Here is a 23151-nt window from a genome sequence, read left to right as displayed (position 1 = left end):
GGTTGAAGATGGCAGCCAAGTAGGTGGAAGCTGAGTTCACTTGCTCTTGCCCCCAAAGTGGATTTCCAGCTGATCTTCTGATAATTAACCCCAACAATAAATGGAATCTTAGCTGATTGAAGTTTTGAAGCCAAGGAGTACAAAAGATGCTTGGTACCATCTGCCAGCAGGGCAGAGCAGCAAGGACCATCCCAGATGTAGCCAAACCTGAAGGACAGAGCCACACACTGTGGATCACTTGTAGCCTGGAGCAGGCTGCCTCCAGCTAGATGGGGATGGCATTTGACTGGCCAGAGTCAGATCCAAAAGGAGAGGGCTGCAGCCAAGCACTGGACTCTGCAGAGATGAATTCTACCTCATTCTTTTTCACTGTTTGCATGGTGTTTTCTTTTGAATATCTTTTTAATATGTTTCCTTTTTCTTCAATTTTGTTCCTATTAGTTCACTATCTTTTTTTTCTTTCAAATCTCATATTTTACTCTTTCCTTGTCTTACTTCATTTTTTCTTCTTCCTCCCCTTTCTTACTTTTAGTTTAAATTTTATTTTTTTTTCCCTTCTTTGCCTTGTTTCTATCACTCTTCTTGTTTCTCCTCACTTTATCCTCTCAAAATCATGTTCTTTCCTTTGGTAATCTCATGTTCTTTTTTTCTGTCTTATAATACTTTTTTCCTCTTTCCACCTTTGCTGATCTTTGTTAATTCATCATTGATATTTCTGTGGCTGTTGTTTTTCCTCAATTTTGTTTCTATTGTTTCACAAATTTTAACTATTATTTCTAATCTCATATTTTACTCTTCCTTTTTCTTGCTCCATTTTGCTTTCTTCCTCCCCTTCCTTATTTACATTTTAGATTTTATTTATTTTCCTTTCATTGTCTTGTTTCTCTTCTTTCCTCTTATTATTTCTCCTCCCCCTGCCCTCTCAAAACCATTTTTCTTTCCTTTAGTCATCTCATAATTCATTTTTACCTTTATTCTAATATTCTTATTCACTTTCTACCGTAATTATTCTATGCTCATTTGTAATTGATATTGCTGTTGTTATGGGTGTGTATTTTTGTTGGTGTGGCTTTTGTTTTCTATGTTGTTTTGTTTTGTTCTATCAGCATCTGTACAACAGCATAGGAGATCAAAGAGACTGCACCACTGAGTCCCACAGGACTGCTACCACAGAAGGCCACCCCACAAAGACAGGGAGTCAAAGCAGATCAATCTAATGTGTAGAAACAAACAAAAAGAGTCACCTAAAATGGGGAGACAAAGAAACAACCCACATTTGAAAGGAGATGAAACTGAAGCAAGCAATTTATCAGACATAGAGTTCAAAGTAATGGTCATAAGGATGTTCAAGGCACTTTGTGAGAACTACAAAGAACTTAGTGGGAACTACATCAGCATGAAAAAGACAACAAAACTATGGATAAGAACCAGGTGAAAATGAAGAATACAATATCTGAGTGAAAAATACACTGGAAGGGATTAAAAGCAGGCTAAATTAAGCAGAGGATTGAATCAGCAAGTTGGAAGACAAGGCAGAAAAAAGCACCTATTTAGAGCAAAAAAAAAAAAAAGAAAAGAAGACTAAAAAAGAATGAAGATAGTTTAAGAGAGCTGCAGGGAAACATGAAGCATAGCAGGGCTACCAGGAAAAGAAGAAAATGAGCAAGGCATAGAAAATCTGTTTGAAAAAAAATAATGACAGAAAACATCCTTAACTCGGTGAGGGAAAAATTCATACAAGTTCAGGAAGCACAGAGAATCCTAATCAAAATGACCCCAAAGTGGCCCTCTCCAAGACACATTATAATAAAAATGGCAAAATTCAAAGAGACAATCTTAAAGGCAGCACAGGAGAAACAGCTATAACATTACAAGGGAGCTCCAATAAGACTATCAGCTGATTTCTCAACACACACTACAATCCAGAAGAGATCCATAAGAAATAATCCAAGTAATGAAAAACAAGGACCTGAAACCAAGACTACTCTATGCAGCAAGACTCTCATTCAAAAAGGAAGGAGAAATAAAAAACTTTCCAGACCAAAAAATAATGGCTAAAACAGTACAGCTCCACCAAACCAGCATTTCAAAAGTTGCTAAAGGGACTGCTTTAAGAACAAGAAGAAGGAAAGAGAGAGAGAATGAGAGAGAAGAACACAGGTATAAAGGGGGAAGATGGCAATGAATAAGTACCTATCAATACTAACCTGAAATATAAATGGATTAAATACTCTAGTCAAAAGACATAGGGTAGCTGTGTCTTCTGGAAGAAAACAGTACCAATGTATGTGCTGTCTACAAGAGACCCGCCTGAGAACAGAAGATTCCCACAGGCTGAAAGTGAAGGGATGGGAAAAAATATTCCATGCAAATGGACATGAAAAAAAATCTGGTGTAGCAATACTTATATCAGACAAAATAAACTTCAAAACAAAAGGCCATAGCAAGAGACAAAGAAGGTAACTGCATAATACTTTAGGGAGTAACCAACAAGGGGACATAACCCTTGTAAACATATATGCACCCAATATAGGAGCACATAAATACATAGGAAAATTCTAAAGGACTTTAAGAAAGAGATTGACAGCAATACAGTCAGTTAGAGGATTTTAACACCCACTGTCAACAAGGGATAGATCTTCCAAACAAAAAAATCAACAAGGATATTGTGGCATTATGACACTCTAGATCAAATAGACTTTATTGATATATACAGAACATTTCACCCAAAGATGCAAAATAAACACTCTTTTCAAATGCACATGAATCATTTTCAAAGCTAGACCACATGGTAGGACACAAAATTAGCCTCAAAAATTCAAGAAATTTGAAATAATATCAAGCATCTTCTTGGATAACAATGGATTGAAACAAGAAACCAACCTCAAGAAAAAATAACTCAAATTTATTGAAATGACACTGTGAGTAGGAATGCAGACTGGTATAGCCATTGTGGAAAACAATATGGAATTTCCTCAGAAAAATAAAAATGGAACTGCCTTTTGACCCAGCAATTCCACTGCTGGGATTATACCCTAAGAATCCTGAAACATCAATTTGAAAGAACCTATGCACCATAATGTTCATACAGCATTATTTACAATAGCCAAGTGCTAGAAACAGACTAAGTGTCCATCAGTAAATGAATGGATCAAAAAAAACTGTAGTACATTTGCACAATGGAAGAAAGAAAGGAAGAAAGAACTCACAGAAGAAAGAAAGAACAAACTCCTACCTTTTCTGAGAGCAAGGATAGAACTGGAGAGCATTATGCTAAGTGAAATAACCCAGGCTATGAAAGACACATACCATATGATCTCACCTCTAAGTGGAACCTAATCAACAAAACAGGTGAGCAAAATAGAACCAGAGACATGAATATAAAGAACAAACTGACAGTCACCAGAGGGGAGAAGAGAGGATGATAAAAGGGGGAAGAATGGGAAGGGTCAAGGTACATGTATAAAGGACCCATGCACAAAGTCAACAGGAGATGATTAACACATTCAACAGAGAATGATTAACACATTCTTTGAATGTGGGAGATGGATGTGGGTAGGGCAGGGGAGAATAATGGGGGGAAGTGGGGACAACTGTAATTGAACAACAATGAAAAGCAAAAAAAGGAAAGGTAAAATAAAGACATTTGCAGATTTAAAAAATTATAATTCAGAATTATATTCAAATAATTCTGAAACACCAATCCAAAAGAACCTAAGCACCCCAATGTTCATAGCAGTACAATTTACAACAGCCAAGTACTGGAAGCAACCTAAGTGCCCATCAGCAAACGAGTGGATCCAAAAACTATGGTATATTTACACAATGGAATTCTATGCAGCAGAGAGAAAGAAGGAGCTTATACCCTTTGCAACAGCATGGATGGAACTGGAGAGCATTATGCTAAGTGAAATAAGGCAGATGGTGAGGGACAAATACCATATGATCTCACCTTTAACTGGAACATAATCAACAAAAGAGAAAATCAAACAAAATATAACCAGAGACATTGAAGTTAAGAACAATATAACAATAGTCAGGGGGGAGTGGGGAGGGGACAGTGGGTAGAGGGGATTACAGGAACTACTATAAAGGACACATGGACAAAATCAAGGAGGAGGGTGGAGGTGGGGGAGGGAGGTAGGTTCAGCTTGGGTAGAGTGGAGGGATGGGGAGAAAAGGCATACAACTGTAATTGAATAACAATAAAAATTTAAAAAATATTCAAATAATGAAGGCTGAATAACAAGTTATTTAATAATAAATGGGTTAACAATGGGATCAAGGAAGAAATCAAAAAGTACCTGGAAACAAATGAAAATGAAAACACAAGAACCCAAAACCTATGGAACGCAGAGAAGGCAGTCCTGAGAGGGAAGTTCATAGCAACATAGGCTACATAAAGAAGACAGAAAAGTCTCAAATAAACAACCTAACCCTACATATAAAAGAACTAGAGGAACAAAAACAAACAAATCCCAAGTCAGTCAGTAGAAGGGAGGAAATAATCAACATCAGAGCAGAATTAAATAATATAAAGACTAAAAAACCAAATAATTCAGGGTTGGCTCTTAGAAAAGATAATCAAAATTAACAAATTTTTAACCAGACTCATCAAGAAAAAAATAGAGAAGACCCAGATAAATGAAATCAAGAATGAAAGAGAAGTAATAACTGATACCACAGAAATACATAGGATTTTAAGAAATTACTATGAACAATTTCATGCCAAGAAATTGGACAACCTGTACAAAATGAATAAATTTCTAGAAACATAAAATAATACAAAAGTAAATCAAGAATAACCAGAAAACCTGAGTACACCAATAGCAACCAGCAAAATTGAACCAGTAATCAAAAAAAAAAAATCATGACACACAAAACTCATTGATGAGACGGGTTCATGAGTGAAATTTACAGATGTTCAGAGAAGACCTAACACCCGTCCTTCTCAAACTACTTCAAAAAAATTCAAGAAGAGGGAAGACTCCCATAAAGAGGGTTTGTATATAGGGCCTGTAGTCAATGCAGGTAAGCGTCCCCAAATCTCACTTGGTAGGGCTTCAACTTAAGCTTGTTGAAACATGGCGCTACACCTTTCAGAGAATGAAAGGCAGGCAGAGAATGATTAACAGATTCTTTGAGATGTATTTTCCTCATAAACGTCATCAACATGCCCATTTCAAGTTACTTAATGCCGTGCATTTGCATTTTGTTGCTATGATGTGTTTCTCTGTATAAAAGAATATGTTGCTAAATACAGTGGACAAAAGGCTTCTTTCACAGGAATATCATTCTTTATAATGCCATTTTCAAGGGAAAAGTTGTCATACATGTTGTTGCTCAACAGCTCTGTGCTAAATTACTTGTTCTCCATGAAAAACAGAGGTTACCTTCATTTACAACACCATACTTAAGAGACTTGAATATAAACCTACCTTCTTTCAAATGAAACATTAATTTCTATCCTTCTCACTACAACTAACAACATTGACCCTGAACTGTACATTCAGATATACCTGCCATTCTGGTGATAAAAATATAAACAACAGTACACAAAGTGTAATGCAATAGTTCATTTCAGCTGTCATCTGAAACATACAGATAAACTTGACACTGCCACTACCTTTCTGTCTATTAATGTTCTCATGTTTGGAACTAACCGGAACTTTCACTTACTATCCATTCTCATTATGATGCTCTACCATTGAACTAACTTTAAATAAAAGGCTTTACATGAACATAGCCCTTGTTTTATTAAATGTTACTTGAGGCACTGTCACGTTCCTTAGAAGATAACTTGTTTTATCATCAGTACAAGCAACATTATTCATTATATAATGAGGAGGGTTGTATTTAGGAACTCTAGTCTCTCCTGTAAGTGTCCCAAATCTCACTCGTGAATTCAAATTAAGTGTGTTTGAACACTGCACTATAGCTTTCGGAGAATGAAAATTGGGCTGAAAAAGATAAGCAGACTCTTCGAGATGTATTTTGCTCATAAACTTCTGCAACATCCCCTTTGAACTGATTTAATTAAGTGCATTTGCAGTTCTTCACTACAATGTGTTTCTGTCTTTGAAACAATATGTTTCTCGATACAGTGGACAAAAGGCTTCTTTTACAAAAATATCAATACATATCAGGCCATTTTCAGGTATGGAGTTGTAATAAGGGTTGTTTCTTAATAGCTCTGTAGAGAATTTTTCATAACTTACTTGTTCTCCATGAAAAACAGTTTGCCCAGCTTTATAACACCATACTTAAGGGAATTGAGGTTAACCTTATCTGACTTCAAAAGACAAATTAATTTTTACTCTTCTCACTACTCTACAACTAAAAACTTTAACACAAAAGCATGGAAAAACATTTAACAATTATCACTGTCGAACTTGTTTCTGTCATGATACTCTTCCCAATATTAACTACTAAGACAACAGAACTATAGCTTTTGTGTAACTGTAGTTCCGATGACATGAGTAGAAATAACAGTGCACCAGAGCAATGCAGTAGTTAATTTGAGCTGTGTTCTAAAGCTTACAATGAAAACTCACTGTCAACAACATTCTCTTCTGTAGACCTAACAAAAAATTTAACTTCCAACCCATGCTCAATCCTATACTCTACCATTGAACTAAGGTTAAATAAAAGGTTTTACAAACATAGCTCTTGTTTTACCATAAGTTATTTCTGACACCAACAAATGTCTTTCAAAAGAACATGTTTTATCATGTGTAAAGTCAACATTGTTCATTTCATAATGAGGAAAATTTTATTCAGGCATTGTAGTCTCTACTGATGTGCTCCAAATCTCACTTGGTATAAATTAAACTTCAGCGTGTTCAAACACTGTGCCATAGCTTTCTGAGAAGGAAAGGTAGGCTGAGAGTGATCTGTAGATTCTTATACATGTATTTTCCTCATAAAATTAAGCAATTCCAGATTTCTAGTAATTTAATACAGTGCATTCTCATTTCTTCATGACAATGCATTTCTCTGGTTGAAACAATACCTTGCTCGATACAGTGGACAAAAGGCTTCTTTCACAACAATATCAATATTTATTGGTCCGTTTTCAGGTATAAAGTTTTTCCACAGATTGTTTTTTAATAGCTTAGTAGAGAACTTTTCATAACTTACTTGTTCTCCATGAAAACAAAGTTAACCTTGCTTTACAATGCCATACTTAAGAGACTTGAGGTTAACTTTATCTGACTTCAAACAATACATTAAATTCTACACTTCTGACTACTCTACAACCAACTTTAACACACACATCTAGAAAAACATAAGAGCAAACTTGAACAATTTTCATTAGCAACTTGTTTCTATAATGATATTCTTCCCAATATTAACTTTAAAGCCAACTGAACCACACACTTATGTGTAACTGCAGGTCCGATGACATGAACAGCAATAATCGCACTCCAAGTGCAATATAGTAATTGATTTTAGCTGTGTTCTAAAACCTACAATGGAAACTCATAGCACCTTCCTCTGTCTATTAACATGCACAGGTATAGAAATAACCAGAATTTTATCTTCTGATCCATGCTCAATCCTATACTGAACCATTGAACTATGTTAGGAACCACCCTGCCTGGTTTCAGAAGCTGTAACCCCCCGTGGCTAAGGCTGAGTAGAGACCTTGGGACCATAAGCCACTAAGGAGACAAAGCTTATCTCCCTGGCAAGGGTGCCACCTCTGCCCACTTTACTTTACCCTGCTTGGCTCTGAGCCTGACCAGTTAGCCAATGATGGGTAAGATTCTTCAAGGGAGGGATGACTTAAGACAGGCATGGTCATGAAAAAGGCCCACAGGGAAGGACTCGGGGGCTACAGAAAAAGGGGGTGATGGACCCTCACCTCTCAGCTTTGACATAGCCTGAGTCCTCATTCTGTCTGCAAGAAGTCTCCTAATCTCTTGGCTACCTTACTTCCCCTGCCTGATTTAAGCCTGAAACAACAACAGAGGGTGGTGCAGTCCTGTGCTGGAAAGGGCAGATTCCCCGGGGCGATCAGGCCTAAGAAAAGATGCATAAAATCCTGTGAGACCTGCTTTGTTTATACCCTCAATTTAAATGATAAGGGTCCAGGCCTGAAATGAGTTTGTTTCCCAAAGTCTTATAGCCCTTTAACTAACTGATCCTAACTCAGAATAAGCCCTCAGAGTTCTTCATATGTTATCTATTGTTTGATCCTTACTGCCTGACAATGATTAATGAGCTTTACCTGTATTCCTGTGCAAAATGAACCCAATAAAAGCCCACTGAGGAACAGGCTCTTGGTCCTTCTCCTTTGAGAGATTGGCCACCTTTCCTCCCTAAGCAGATCATGTCTTGGTAGACTTATTCTTATCCATGGCAGCTGGGGGACCCTGTGGGCGGAGCCCCCCCCCCAACAGAACTAAGCTTAAATAAATGGTTTTGCACAAACCATTGTTGTTACACAAGTCTTGTTTTATCAAACTTTACTTTTCTAATTTTTTATTGTTTTTCAAGTACAGTTGTCTCTATTTCTCCTCCTCCACTCCCCCTTCCCAACCCAGCCCCACCTCCCATCCTTGATCCCACCTCCTTCGACTTTGTCCCTGTGTCCTTTATGCATGTTCCTTGATGACCCTTCCTCTATTTTCCCCATTATCCCTCTCCTCCTGCCCCTCTGATTACATTCAGTCTGTTCTCTATTTCAATGTCTCTATTTATATTTTGCTTGCCTGTTTGTTTTGTTGATCAGGTTCTGCTTATAGGTGAGATCATATGATATTTGTCTGTCACCACCTGGCTTATTTCACTCAGCATAATGCTCTCCAAATCTATCCATGCTGTCACACTTGGAAGGAGCTTCTTCTTTCTTTCTGCTGCATAGTATTCCATTGTGTAAATGTACCATATTTTTGGATCCATTCATTTACAGATGGGCATTCAAGTTGCTTTCAACACTTGGCTATTGTAAATTGTGCTGCTATGAACATTGGGGTGCATAGGTTCTTTTGGATTGTTGTTTCAGGGATCTTAGTAGGTAATCCCAACAGTGGAATTGCTGGGTGAAAAGGAAGTTCCATTTTTAGTTTTCTGAGGAAATTCCATACTGTTTTCCACAGTGGCTGCAGCAGTCTGCATTCCCACCAACAGTGCACTAGGGTTCCCTTTTCTCCACAACCTTGCCAGCACTAGTCATTTGTTGATTTGGTTATGATGTCCATTCTGACTGCAGTGAAGTGGTATCTCATTGTAGTTTCAATTTCCATGTCTCTGATGGCTAGTGATGCTGAGCATCTTTTCATTTGTATCTGGGCCCTCTGTATGTCCTCCTTGGAGAAGTGTCTGTTCAAGTCCTTTGCCCATTTTTTTATTGGGTTGTTTGTCTTCCTGGCATGGAGTTGTGTGAGTTCTTTATATATTTTGGAGATCAGGCCCTTGTCTAAGGTATCATTGGCAAATATGTTTTCCCAAACTGTTGGTTCTCTTTTCATTTTAATGCTGTTTTCTTTAGCCCTGCAGAAGCTTTTTATTTTGATGAGGTACCATTTGTTTATTCTTTCCTTTATGCCCCTGGCTTTAGGGGACATATCAGTGAGGATGTTACTGTGTGGAATGTCTGAGATCTTCCTGCCAATGTTTTCCTCTAGGACTTTTATGGTGTTATGACTTATATTTAAGTCTTTTACCCACCTTGAATTTACTTTTGTGTATGGTGTAAGTTGGTGATCGAGTTTCATTTTTTTGCACGTAGCTGTCCAGATCTCCCAACACCATTTGTTGAAGAGGTTCCCCTCTCCAGGTTTGGGAGTTTTCTTTCATTATTTTTTCAAACAGGGTTTTTATCCCTTGCTCCTTTCCTTCTCCTTCTGGTATTCGTATGATTTGAATGTTGTTACATTTCATATTGTCTTGCAGTTCCCTTAAGCTATCCTCATATTTTTTGAGTATTTGTGCAGCTCCTCTACCTGGGTGTTTCTTTCTGCTTTGTCTTCCAACCCACTAATTTGGTCCTCTTCTTCATCCAGTTTGCTTGTGATTCCTTCTAGTGTATTTCTTATTTTAGAAATTGTATTCTTCATTTCTTCCTGGCCCTTGTTTATAAGTTCTATTTCCTTTTTTATACTGTTGTAGTTCCTCCTCAGTTCCCTTTAGTTGTCTATGAGTTCCTTGAGCATACTTCTCACCATTCTTTTGAATTCTATATCTGATAGTTTGCTTCCATTTCATTTAGCTCTTTTACTGGGGAGTCTTCCATTCCTTTTGATAGTGGGTTATTTCTTTCTCTCACCATTTTAGGTGACTCTTTTTGTTTTTGCAATTCCTGATACCCTGCTTTGCCAGCTGTCTTCATAGGGTAAACTTCTGTGGTAGGAATGCTGTGGAACTCAGTGGTACAGACCCTTTGGTCTCCTTGTCTGGATGCTCTAGAGTTGCCCTTTCTTCTGTTTGTGTGGGCTCTCTTTTTGTACTTGGGCTTTACCTGTTGGTGGGTTCTCATTTCCAGTATGTTTACTGCTATTCACAACTCCCACCTTGTCTTGTATGTGATCAGGGGCAGGATGAAGGTAAAACAGGGTAAGACCGTAGGAGAGTATTCTATGGGATTTAAAGTTCTAAGAAGTAGAGGACAGATAGGCAGTCCTTTGGAGAAGCACAGCAATAGCCATGATATTTCGCCCAACTAGCCACTTTTTACAAAAGGTGAAATAGAGATAAGACTCTTATTAGAAGGGGAAAAGGATGTGAGCTGACTTTGGAAAGAGTAGTGCTTATGTGAGGTTAGATGGTGAGACATAGTGAGAGTAAGGGGTGGGAACTTGGCATAGTATGTGAGAGAATAAAGTTAACCACAATAGTAATAAAGCTCAGGAAGACGGTGAAATGGATTAAGACCAGGGAGGGGTGCTGTGTGCCATTTGGAATAACAACAATATGATTAGAATGATATAACCCAAATAAAAAGAATAAAAAATAAAAGATCAAGAGTAGTGTGTTATTGGAATATAAGTGAAGTGAAAGGAGAAAATTAAAATGCAATAAGGGAGAGTTAAAGAAAACCAATCAAACAATGAAATCAAACAAAGAAAAAAAACCCCAAAAAGAGCTTAATGGAAAGAAGAGAAAAATAAATAAATAAAACAAAAAATAAAAATAAAATACAAGTTCTGAAGGATAGCAACGTGAAATGTGTCTCAGCTGTTGGTGTTCACCTTCAGACTTCTCTCTGGATCTGTCTTTGGCCTTCTCACAGCTCCAGGTCTTACTGTCTTTCACTTGAAAAAAAACTCTCTTGCTGACTTTAAACCTTTCAAGTGGGTTTTGCTGCTCTACCAGGATGCTGCAGGGGTTGGGGGCAGGGGTTGTGCTCCATTTTTTTTTTCTTTCCTGTAGTTCCTCGAGTATGGAGCTTGGTCTGGACTACAATATTCATGGGTGGCCAGTTTCAGGCCCACACCCTCAGAGCACTGTACAGCCCACACTGTCTATTGTGTATATGCCCTAATCCACCTTGTTGTGCAACCATTGATTAGCCTGTGAGGTGCACTGAGTGGGAGCAAATTGCACCCCTTCTTTTCCCTCTTTGTTGGCCTGGGTCTGGGTGCATACAAAGTCCCCCCTAGGCATTTAAGTTCCTGTTGAATTAAGTCTCTCTGTGTGCTGCTATGGTTCTGAGTCCTTGCTGTCCCCTTTGATCAATCTATGAGGTGCCCTGCATGGGAGCATGCCCCCCTCCTCCCTCTTCTCTGGCCAGGCTGCTTGCACCAGTGGTCCTTGCACAATGGCTGAGAGCCTTTTTTGAACGAATTCCCCTTGTTTGTGGCCAGCCATTCCTAACAAGCACCTGGCTTTCCATACAGACCAACTCTGACCAGTCCAGGGACTAACTGGGTCATGGCCAGTTGCAGAACATCTCTTCTCCCATCTCCAATTTGTCTGGTACTGTCCCAGATGTAACCACAGTCCCAGCCAGGATATACCACCAGCTGTGTGTTTCTTACTGCGTCTTTACCCCCCTCCCCAGCAACTTTAACCATCCAGGTCTCTCCTGGCATACGTGTGTGAACTCCCCGCATTGGGAATGGATGGAGCTGAAAAGTCATATTCACTAAACTGGCTCTCCTCCAAACCTGCCTAGGTAGCCACAATCCCCATGGCAGGGCCCAGGGACCCTGCCATAGGTCTACAAAACCTCTGTACTGTCTGTTTTTAAATGTATTCTGCAATCTTTGGATATGAAATTTCCTATCAGCTGGAATTCTGTTGGCTGTTCACTCTGTTCTACTGAACTTTCCTTTTGACACCATCAAATGTTTTACAAAAGAACCTATTTTGTCATGTGTAAAGGCAACGTTGTACACTGCATGATGAGGACAGTTTGTATTTACAAATTGTCGTGTCTGATGATAAGCGCTCCCAAATCTCACTTGGTGTGAATTAAACTTAAGCATGTCCAAACACTGCACTGTAGCTTTCTGAGAAGGAAAAACAGGCTGAGACTGATCAATAGATTCTTCTACATATATTTTCCTCATAAACTTAAGCAACTTCCAGATTTCAAGTAATTTAAGACAGTATTTTCCCATTTCTTCGCTACAATGCTTTTTTCTTGTTGAAACTGTATGTTGCTCAGTAGAGAGGACAAAAGGCTTCTTTCTCCAGAATATCAATATATGTCAGGACGTTGTCAGGTATACATTTGTTACTCAGGTTGTTTCTTAATAGCTCAGGAGAGAACTTTTCATAACTTACTTTGTTCTCCATGAAAAACAGCATTTACCCAACTCTACAACACCATGCTGAAAAGTCTTGAGTTCAACCTTATTTAACCTGAAAGAGATCTAAATTTCTATTCTTCTCAAACTCTACAAGTAACAACTTTAACACACAGTATAGGAAAACATAAGGGCAAACCCTAACAGTAATCCCTCTGCAACTTGTTGTTTCTGTCTCCATGTTCTTCCCAATATTAACTTCAGAGCTGACTGAACCATATGTTTTTGTGTAACTGCAGTTCCGATGAGAAGAACAAAATAGCAGTACACCCAGTGCAATGGAGTAATTGATTTTAGCCACGTTCTAAAGCTTACAATTAACTCACACTGCCAATACCTCCATCTTTCTATTAACATTCTCAAGTGTAGAAATAACCAGAATTTTATCTTTCAATCCATGCTCAATCCTATACTCTTCCAGTGAACAAAGCTTAAATAAATGGCTTTACACAAACATAGCTCATTTGATCAAACTTTCCTTTTGACATCATCAAACGTCTTCCAAAAGAACATGTTTCATCATGTGTAAAGTCTACTTTGTATATTAATTACATAATGAAGACAGTTTGTTGTTCCTGCACACTGTCTCCAAATTGGGAGGAAAAGACACTCTACCAATTTTCCCTCCATGTTAGAGGTAGATCAAACCTCAGGGCTAAAACAAAATATGGTTCATCCAGACTTCAGGCGGTATTCAGTTCTGGCCTGTAGGTCCTTGAGCAACAATTTGAAAACTTTAGGCCTCTCTTTTCTTTCTTTTTTAAAAATCTCTAACCCTTTCTTTTCTTATTTCTATAATCAGATATTTTGTTTCAGACTCACTGACACAATGCTACTCATACAGGCTACTCATAAAAGGAGATCGGTTGTTCCTCAGCTAACAAAATGCCTTAAAAACAATAATTGAATAATTTTCCCCATGACTAAACTCAAATTGTACTTTTATAGCTTATATTTTCTTTTCATCTTCTGTACACACCTCTCCCTTGAAAAACATCTCTAAAGTGCTCAGTGTTCCTTGGTGAGTTCCAGATGTTTATTCTTCTGCTTGTTCATTGTGATATGCCTACAATTATGTCCCTTTCTGTATCATTAATTGTGAAGATGACATCATGTTGTCCCTGAATGAAGCTTCCACATTGAGGGCTCTGCAGAAGGCATAATAAAGAAGTGTCCATGTAGTGTCCATGATACCAAACCTCACACACAGAATCATTTACATGACTACACACCTTTTTACCTATCTGACATTCAACAGCACCCAACTGTCCTGACTTTTCATTATGTGAGCACTGGGCAACTAACTCCATGCCACACAGTGACTCTGCCCATTACTAGATTGTGTCTTGGGGTTAACCCCTCATTTCCCTGAGCTTTAGCGTGTTTCCTTAAAATAGCTGTTGGTAGAAAGTTATTTTTGTATATTTGATTAATTGATTGCATCAACCGTCACAGATGCTTACCTGGTACTTGGTTTTGCAGCATATGCTGCTGGAGCTGCTGTGTGGTGGTCAGCTTTATACATTTCCTCTCACTCATGAAAAGCCTTCTGACTCCACCTTCACTTCCCTGTGGCCATTCTAAGTTTGAAAGCAAACTGCAAAAAAGTTTAAAATGCCATTTATCTGCTACTGCTTTTTGTTTTTGATATGGTACATTTAGGGATTTCTGGGACAGGAGAATTGCCCCAAGCCCACTCAGATATTTGGTATGATTTGGATGCAGTTCACTCATTCAACTCTGTGTCTGATACCCCTCATTCATGCAGGCCCTCCCAGAAACACTTACCATAACTCAGTAAAAAAAAGCAGACACAAATATTGCTATTCAGTTTTAGTCAAAGAATAAGGTAGCGAACTACACATCATTTGAAGTCTCTTGCACATATGTCGTACACGGTATTTTCTTAGCATCCTTTGTATCTAGAGGTATTTCCCAAATGTGGGCTTAAGTGATAAATCACAATAAATATTGGTTAGTGATCCTTGAGTCCAAAGAAAGGGCCTCAGTTTTTACAGTGCATGTGTTGGGGAAAAGATAATGGCATTATGGGTGATAATGGCCTGAAAGTACCCTAGATTTGGTCAAAACCTTTTCTAAAATTGTTGCCACTTTGTTCTTTTTCAATTTCAGCTGCAGGCCTTTTTCTTATGCCTTTTTGCCATCAGCTTCACCATCTTCATCCTGTGCCATACAGATGACCTGCAGATAGACTCTGAACTTCAGACCCACAGAGGCAGTTGTACTAACACTGGTGAGAGCCTCTTGCTCAGAGATGCCTAATTCTACCTTTCTTATTAATCTATGTAAGTTTCTTTTCCATACTATTTGAGGATAAGGATGGCTGGGGAAACACAGTTTCAGGTTGAAAAATTGGAAATGCCATGGAGTAGTGTTCTGACTTTAGTAGTTAAAATGCCTTTTACTTTCCTCACCTGTAAAACTGAGATGAAAAAAAGCATTTATTTCAAAGGGATGTTTTGATAGGTAAATGTGGTATGAGATCATTAAAGAACAATAACCTTGTTTTGAAATACTGTGTTTTAGACAATTAAAAAAATAGACTAACTTCAAACCAGGTTTGATTGATAGATATTTATAGGCCATTGCATTTAAAACTGCAGGGTATACATTTTTCTCTATTTTATACGGAAAACTTTCCAAGATAAATCTTGTACTAGGAAGAAAAACAATCCTCAATAAATTTTAAAAATTTAAAGTTATATAACCACATTTGGTTATATTAACCAAAATAATGGCAAGAAACTAAAAATCAAATAATAAAAATAAAACATAAACAAAGTATTTAGAGACTATAAAACATGCTACCAAACACCCAACAAATCAAAAATAAAGAAAAACAGAAAACCAACAACAATATTGAAACAAGTAAAAATGCAAACAATCTTAGAGAACCAGGATTTAGCAAAAGCTGTTATAAGGCAAAACTTTATAACTACCCAGTTTTAACTAAAGAGCAGAAAAAATTCAATAAAATCATTTGAAATTATTTCTCGATACATTACAAAAAGATGTAACAAGACAAAAAGTATGTTGAAGTAAAACGAAACAAAGATCAGTGACATAATAAAGTGGAAAAACAATATAAAGACTAATAAAACCAGTGGTTCCTTCTTTGAAATGATAAATTTGAAAAGCCTCTAAGAAGACCCCTCAAAAAGAAACACAAATAAGTAAAATCAGAAAAAAAGAATAACTACAATTGACATTACAAAAACACAAAGAATTGTTGAAGAATACCATTGATAATTATATACAACAAATTTGACAATGTAATAAAATGGACAATTTTTAAAGTATACACCATTTGTAGGCTAAACCAGAATTAATCACATAATCTGAACAAATGAATTACTAGCAACAAATATGAACCAGTAATCAAATAACAAAGGCAATCTATTCTTGGCTGGCAGGCTTCCCACAATTCCCAGCACCATCAGCTGTGTCATCGCTGTGACACCCAGTTCTTAATCCAAACCCACGAGGCACCTTCTCGCGGCCCACCAGCAAGAGTTCTTTCATCCCTTTCCTTCCCGCAATGTGTTTCCTGCATTCTTCCAAACTGCTAAGAGAGAGCTCTGCATGGCTGATCATCTTGCTTTCTTGTGTCCTAAGCCACATGGTTATGGAACCCCAAAACTTCATGGTTCCCCCAAAATCACATGGCTCCAACCTTCATGGCTGCCATGCCTGGATTTAAATCCTGGTGCAAATCTTCCTCTGCACCCCCATTTCTGACTCCTCCCACATTCAGCTACATCTGCCAGCATTCCCATATTTTTCCAACTTTACTGGGCTGCCTTAGCAAGTCTGGGCAGGCGTGGTCCTGTGGCATGGAGCCAAACATCTCCAAGCTCTCAGGCAGGTGCTGTAACCAGGGGGAGTTGCCTCCTAGTTAGGTCATGAGTCAAAGTTACTCCCATCTCCCTGGATCAAAGTATAGCCACAGTTACTTAACAATCTCTGAAACCAGTCAAAAGTTATACATATGTTAAATGACCATTCTTGTTGTTATTTGCAAAACTGCTGATATGCAAAATAACTCTCAATGGCTCTGCTCCATGTGTCCCATCCCCCAGTTCAGACTTGTGGGGGTGAGGACATCTATATGTTTTTAATATTCCCTGGACACCCCGAGTTCTGGACCCCGTTACAAATCTCTCTTTGGGTGGGGGGCTGGCTGCACCTTGTTACAACTTGACCTAAAAAGGCAATGGTTAACATACGAGCAGAGCCCCAATGTTGATGCACATAAAGTGCTTCCTGTGTGTTAGCCTTCAGAATTATTTATATGTGGCTTTGAGACCAGAAAAGACACTGGTGTTCCTTCCTGTCACGTACCAAACCCAATAAGCAGAGACAGGGATTGAATCTTTATGGGTGCTTTATTCAGATGGTCGATGATCTGAGAAGATGGTGGGTTCATATTGACAGACCTAGGCAGGCTTAGGAATCCACCTGCCAATCCCACCCAGGACAGACAGACGTTTGGATAAGATTGTGGTCAGCTTGTCTGGCACAACAGGATGCAGCAGTACCCAGAGGCTGACACGGGGTACAGAGAACAATGGTCAGCAGAAATGGTGCATGGCAACTAGCCCCAGCCAGTGACATCCTGACATCTCAACCCAGCAGCACAGAATGCCAATCAGACACTAACACCTCAGTCACCCCACCTGTGGTTTTTGCGCCTGAAAACCCCACCCCAAGGGTGATGGAGCAGAGTCTTAACCTCCCTTGGTTGGCTCCACTTTCCCCTTTTTCCTTGCTAATAAACCCTGCTCCTTACTTCACTGCATCCTTTGGTTTCTTGAGCCACTCTGACCTAACACATACCTTAACAGACCATCTTACATTTTCTTTCCAAGCCAGCATTTTTATGACAAAGAACAAAGCGCAGTGAAGAGTTTTGAAAGTCAGGGGAAGTTAGATTAAAAAAAATGCAGTATTCTTGCCCTGGGCAGTTAGCTGTTCCCAGGGGTGGGTGGTCATCTCTCCCTCCCTGGAACACAAAGTCCCAGATGCCTCCACTTGTCCCCAGGCGGTAATCTTTAGCAGTGCCCCAGGAGGTTGGCTCACTGTCCCAGGAGCCAGGATTGGCCGTATCTGTAGTTTCTGAAATAGCTTTAACATATGCATTACTTACTAGGGTTATAACTATTTACCTTAAACTAAAATTTTCCAAATCTTGAGTCCCCTATCAGTTTGTGGGTGAAAGAACCGAAGGCTGTCAGTAGAAAGAACCGAAGGCTGTTCTCTGTGTTGGATCAAATGTGTGTCCTTTATGAATTATTTGATGAAACCTCTGAGGTGCTAAATTTTATCATGTTGCTTCTAGTAAATATTGCATGGGAGATATGAGGTTCAAGAGGATACAAATATTCAGAGCAGGGACTGGGGGCCTCTAATCAGAGACAGTGGGTGTCCCAGTTGTAAAGATGAAAAATGCTGAGGCCAAAAACAAGACTCAGTCTGAGGAACAGGGGATGAGAATCTCCAATGTGCCTCACTGCAAAATTAGCTGATGAGGTGTCACCTGAGCAAGGTCAGTCTTCAGCCACAGTAGGAAGCTGCTAACACAGGTGTTCTTACACACTCCTGTTCTCAGGTTCTGTACTGTTGAAGGAAAAAGAGCTGAGTAAAAGACAATTACAGGGACAATGCCAGGGCTGGAATGTGATGGGAAAAATGTAGTAAGTTAAAAAAACAAAGAATTTTAATCAACCCTGATATTTGCTGGAAAGTAGGGAATATAGGCAGGAATGGAGGGGATTGGGGGGCAAAGGGAGGTATGTGGGTCTAGAATTGCCTTTGAGGCAGGGAATGGTGGGGTGCTGACCTCAATGGGAAGGCAGGGAGAGGTGGGTAAGAGAGAAGCAGGGCTGGTGTCAGTTAAAAACATGGAAGAGGTGGGCAGAGCTGGTATCAGTTTAAGTTTAGTTTTGTATATTATGTAAGAATGTACACAAGTTTTATTGCATGTATAAATTTTGTTTTTCTAAGACCAGTTTTTGAAGAGTCTGTCAATTCTGCAGTGTATATTTTTTATCTTTTTGCCCAAAATTTGGTTTTCTATACAAACAAGGGTTTGACTGTAGGCTCTCTGTTCTGTTCCCCTGATTTAAATGTCTGTGTTGTGCCAATATCTGACTGCTTTGATTTTTATAGCTTTACAGTATGGTTTAAGAACATGGAGTGTAACATGTCCAACTTTGTTCTTCTTCTCTAAGTTCATTTGGCGATTTAAAGGTCTTTTTGGCTTCATGTAAATGTTAAGATTGTTTTATTCGCTTTCAAGAAGAATGTCATTAGTAGTTTGATAGTGTTTAAACTGAACAAATTAATTCCTTTGGAAAGTATTGTACTTATAACAATTTAATCTTTCAAACATATAGGAATGATTTATCTTTCCATTTTTTGTGTTCTTTTCAATTTCTTTCTTCATTGTCCTATTATCTTGAGAGTACAGGTCTTTCACCTCTTTGTTTATGCTAATTCACAGGCATTTATTTCTTTTTCATGCAATTGTATGTGAGATTACTTTCTTTATTTCTCTTTTTATTGTTTATTAGTCTTTATGAACATGACAAATTTCTGCATACTCAATTTGTATTTAGCGTCTTAGTGAATTGCTTTATTAATTCTATTAATTTTGTTGGATGTTTAAGAAGTTCTATATAGAATATCATGTCATCTGCAAAAAGTGACAGTTTTAATTCTTTTTTATTTAGATGAATTTTATTTCTTTTATTCTATGATCATTATGTCTAAAAGTTTCATGACTATTTTGAATAAGAGTAATGAGAATGAATATGCTTGACCTGTTTTTGATCTTAATAATATAAGCTTTTATTTATTTCACAACTGAGTATTATATTAACTCTGAGGTTGTCATATATTGCCTTTATCAACCTGGGATACTTTTTTGTATATAGCTTTTTCAAGAGGTTTTTTAAATTAGCATTGCATATTGAATTTGTCAAATACTTTTCCTGAGCCTCTAGAATAATCATCTGGTTGTTATTTTTGGTTTGTTGATGTGATGAGTCACATTGGCTGGTCTTGGAGTTGAGACATTCTTGAATCGCTTGTGTAATTCACATGTGGTCGGGGTGTGTGGTCATTTAAATATACGATTAAATTTTGTTTGCTAGTATTGTGTTGAGAATTTTGGCATATATGTTTATCAAGAATACAGGCCTGTAATTCTCCTTCTTGGTAGCATCTTTCTATAGTTTTGATATTAAAGTAATGCTAGACTTATAAAATAAATTTGGAAGTGTACTTCTTCAATTTGTAGATTAGTTGAGAAGAATATGCATGAATTACTTTTTAAATATTTGGCAGAATTCCCCTGTGAAGTCATCTGAACCTGGGCTATTTTTGTTGGGTGTTTTGATTACTACTTCAATTTTGTTGCTAGTAATTTGTTCAGATTATGAGATTCTTCCTGGTTTAGCCTTCAAAGAGTGTATGACCTTAAAATTTTTCCATTTTCCTAAATTATACAATTAGTGGTATATAATTTTTCATGGTATCCTCCAATGATTTCCTTTGTTATTTGCTGTTAATTCTAGTTTCTCATTGTTTTTCTGATTTTGTTTATTTGTGCTTTCTCTCCTTACTTCTTGATGAGTGTTAGTAGAGGCTTTTCAAATTTGTTTATCTTTTCAAAGAACCAGCCAGTAGTTTCATTGTGGGGAACCATTCCAAGCATGGGAAATGTGGCTCAGCCCCCACTTGGAAAATCAGTGGGGAGCAAAGTAGGCGGGCAGGACCCACGTCCATGGATAAGTTCTCCAGTGGGAAATCAGGCCTGCATTGTACTTAGACTGCTATGAGACTTGCTCTTGCTAAAAAACTCCCTCACCCTGAATTGAGGAAGCAAATGTTTACTGAGTATCTTTATCTTCCCAGAATCTGGGCTAGACCCTCCAGGTATGGGACAAAGCCCTTTCGACCATTTCTCCTTTTACATTGCAAATATCCCCCTTTGATGTACTCAGTGACTTCCTCTCCTGTATCTGCAAAGATAACCACCCCCAACAAACCTATGAATAATAAATGAGGACCATCTTTGATGTAGGAGGCCTAGAAAAACAATAAAGCCTGTCCAGGCGGGGGTGAAGAGGTCTCTCTCTAACTTGGAGAGTGGCCACGTAGCCCCTTTTCCCCCACCGGATTTCTATAGTCCGTGTGTATGTGTGTTTGAATACTGAAACCTCAACAGCAGATCTTGCCGGCTGAGATCTGCATCAACTGGCACCCAGGAACAGGGACCCAGGGCTCCAAGCCGCAGTTGTGGTCAATACACCAACTTCGTGGGATTTGTGCGCAATAGCCCAGGTAAGGGCAGACGGCACCGAGCGCTTTTCGGTTATGCCGTAGGGTGTATTGGATTCAGGGGAAAAGGGGTTTCTTTCCAAGGTCGCCCTCTCTTGCGACCGCTTTACAACTACACTTTCTTCAGTAAGCAGTAGCTTTGCTCTTTCCTCCAACTAGGTCTAGGCGTGGGAGAAAGAGCAAAGACTTTTCTTTTAATCAGTTTTAAAAACAGCAACTAGTTACAGGGATATTTTAAACAAGCCGCGTCTTGCGGTCCTTTCGATTCTTGCCTTTTCAATCCGTCCACCTGCATAGGGAAAAGTGGATAGGAAATGAGTGTTTCGGTTTCAGCCAGACTCCAAAGATCGCTTTCTAGAAGAATTTAGTGTTAGTCACAGGTTTTGTATGAGAGCCTTTGGCATTCGCCAAGCTCCGAAGACAAAAGGCACTTCCTCCCCTCGGCCTGAGAAATCAGGTGTTCCCACGTTGAGTCGGAACCTTGCGAGGGTGTCTGGGATCAATTCCTGAGACGTGCAGGGGCCTTACAGGGACCTCCAACATCACCTAATCTAACTTCTGGTTCATCGGGGAAGCCCCTTCCTCGTGGTTCTAAATGCTTGGGGAGTACCCGAGACCCATAAGCAGGGTTAGGGCACTCAGAAAGTCTGGTGCCCCTCTCCCTGACGGTCTTCCACCAACAGCACATTTTGACCCACACTCTATCCCTTAACAGTTAACTAGTTAGGGTTCAGCGTATGTGACGTGATCTGAAAGGACAAGAATCGAAAGTTAAAAGCCTTTTTAATAGCAAGAATGGGCTCTGGTTTATCTATAAAGAGCAGGAGGTATACCTGCCAGTGTTAACAGCAGCTTCTCCAGGGAGCGGGTTATAAGGTAAAGGAACAGCATCTCATTCAGCTTTTATGAACTATAAAGGAATATTACCCTGCTTTTCCTGACAAAGGAACCTTAGATATAGAGGTTTGGGAAGAAGCAGGCGATAAGTTAAAATCTTTACAGGACAATGGTGTTTCTATTGGATCCCAAGACCTAGTAACTTGGGGCCTAGTTAAGACTGCCCTCATGCCCATGTGGGCTAAGAAACAGGAGCTAGTTACAGAGGAGGACAAGGAGTCTAGCTCAGAGGAGGAAGTTACGTGTAATGTAGTAGAAGAACCAGCTATGAAAGTTCTGCCTACAGCCCCACCGGCGGAGTAAAAAGACTGAAACTGGTTTTATAAATGCCGCATTTGCGGTGGGAGGAATTTCAGAAAAGATTTTTTTAATTGTTAAGGAATTTCTTTAAAAGTGGGAACAGGCTCTCTAAGGAACAAGAGCAATGTTTTAAGCTAATTCAGCAGCTTTTTAAGGCTGCTGAATGTCTCCCTAGTAAGGGATCTTTAAATTTATTTAGAAACAAGCTGGGCAGGAGTGGAAATAACAGGTGGTAAGATTCTAAGGTTAGTGTCTCACTCCCTCCCTTAGAGGATTTAATTTGAAAATACTGGTTTGCTTGAATTTTATCTTTGTTCTTGAATAGCTCAATCTCCCACATGGTCCAGTGGTTAGGATTTCTGGCCTTCACACAGGTAGGTGCCCGGCTAGCTCAGTTGGTAGAGCATGGGACTCTTAATCTCAGGGTCGTGGGTTTGAGCCCCATGTTTTACTCTTTAAAAATAAAAAAGGGGCAATTTTTCTGCCACCACTTGGAGCCCTCCAAGGAGGGTGAGAATCAGAGAATCAGACCTCTAGGATTAAACAGGAAAAGTGATAGAAAAAAGTTAAGGGACTGTTTCTTTATCATTCCCCTAGCAGAAAGGAACTGCAAGAGATTTGCCTTCTCAGTCCCAGTACTTAACAATCGTCAACCATTAGAGAGGTTTCAGTGGAAAGCCCTACTATCCGCTAACATTTTGTTCTTCAGCCTGTTTAGCCAGTACGGACTCAGTTTCCTCAAAGTGTAATTTATCATTGCATGGATGACACCGTAATTGCTACAGCCTCTCAAGAAGAGCTAAAGCAAGTTTACCTCTTTGTCACCTCAGTG

The 23151-nt window shown here is 38.9% G+C and overlaps 1 non-coding gene across 1 annotated transcript; it reads left to right on the top strand.

Annotated features, from left to right (window-relative positions):
• The first annotated feature begins 22693 nt into the window (after nt 1-22693).
• TRNAK-CUU (transfer RNA lysine (anticodon CUU)) lies at nt 22694-22772 on the top strand. Its single transcript has one exon. It is a non-coding gene; the product is annotated as a tRNA-Lys (tRNA).
• The last annotated feature ends 379 nt before the right edge of the window (nt 22773-23151 follow it).

The sequence above is a fragment of the Desmodus rotundus genome, chromosome 10, assembly GCF_022682495.2.
Source record: "Desmodus rotundus isolate HL8 chromosome 10, HLdesRot8A.1, whole genome shotgun sequence".
Classification (NCBI taxonomy): Eukaryota; Metazoa; Chordata; class Mammalia; order Chiroptera; family Phyllostomidae; genus Desmodus; species Desmodus rotundus.
Note: the sequence above shows the minus strand (reverse complement) of the source record. Positions and strands in the feature narration are given on the sequence as shown.